General features: G+C 42.7%; 1 protein-coding gene across 3 annotated transcripts in view; it reads left to right on the top strand.

The window, feature by feature from the left end:
- The window catches only part of LOC111967201 (rho-related GTP-binding protein RhoG), a 298,978-nt gene that overhangs the window by 295,181 nt on the left and 2,744 nt on the right, over nt 1-1,053 (top strand). The gene's annotated exons all lie outside the window — the stretch shown is intronic.

The raw sequence follows: 1,053 nt of genomic DNA, 5'->3' as shown, positions 1-1,053 counted from the left end.
GCAGATAAGACCTGGTTAAGCTGCAGCCGGCCCAGAACAGCAGATAAGACCTGGTTTAGCTGCAGCCGGCCCAGAACAGAGCAGATAAGACCTAGTTAAGCTGCAGCCGGCCCAGAACAGAGCAGCATGTCTTGCTCTTCATTGTAATCAGAGGGCTGATATACAGTGATATACAGTGATATACCGGGATATACAGGGATATACAGGGATATACAGGGCATTCGGAAAGTATTCACTCCTTCCTTTGTTCCACATCTTGTTATGTTTCAGTCTTATTCTAAAATTGATTAAATCGTTTCCCCCCCTCATCAATCTACACACTACCCCATAACAACAAAGCGAAAACCGGTTAGTTGTGCAAATTTATACCCCCCCCCCCAATTTTTTTTTTATAAACATACCTTGTTTACATAAGTATTCAGACCCTTCGCTATGAGACTCAAAATTGAGCTCAGGTGCATCCTGTTTCCATTGATCATCTTTGAAATGTTTCTACCTGTGTTAATTGAATTGATTGGACATGATTTGGAAAGGCACACACCTGTCTATATAAGGCAGTTGACAGTGCACACAGTTGACAGTTCATGTCAGAGAGAAACCCAAGCCATGAGGTCAAAAGACTTGTCCGTAGAGCTCTGAGACAGGATTGTGTCGAGGCACAGATCTGGGGAAGGGTACCAAAACATTTCTGCAGCATTGAAGGTCCCCAAGAACACAGTGACCCCCATCATTCTTAAATGGAAGAAGATTGGAATCACCAAGACTCTTCCTAGAGCTGGCCACCCGGACAAACTGAGCAGTCTGCCTACTCTCTCAATAGCGAGGCCATGCTCACTAAGTCTGTACATAATCAAACCTTTCCTTAATTGTGGTTCAGTCAGTGTTCAGGTATTCTGCCACTGTGTACTTTCTGTTTAGGGTCAAATAGCATTCTAGTTTGCTTAGTTTTCTTGAATTTTCTTTCTCCAATTTGTCAAGTAATTTTTTTTCTTTTTTCTCATGATTTGGTTGGGTCTAATTGTGTTCTCTCTCTCTCTCCTCACTTCTCTCCTC

The sequence above is a fragment of the Salvelinus sp. IW2-2015 genome, linkage group LG8 (genome assembly GCF_002910315.2).
Source record: "Salvelinus sp. IW2-2015 linkage group LG8, ASM291031v2, whole genome shotgun sequence".
In the NCBI taxonomy this organism is placed as follows: domain Eukaryota; kingdom Metazoa; phylum Chordata; class Actinopteri; order Salmoniformes; family Salmonidae; genus Salvelinus; species Salvelinus sp. IW2-2015.
Note: the sequence above shows the minus strand (reverse complement) of the source record. Positions and strands in the feature narration are given on the sequence as shown.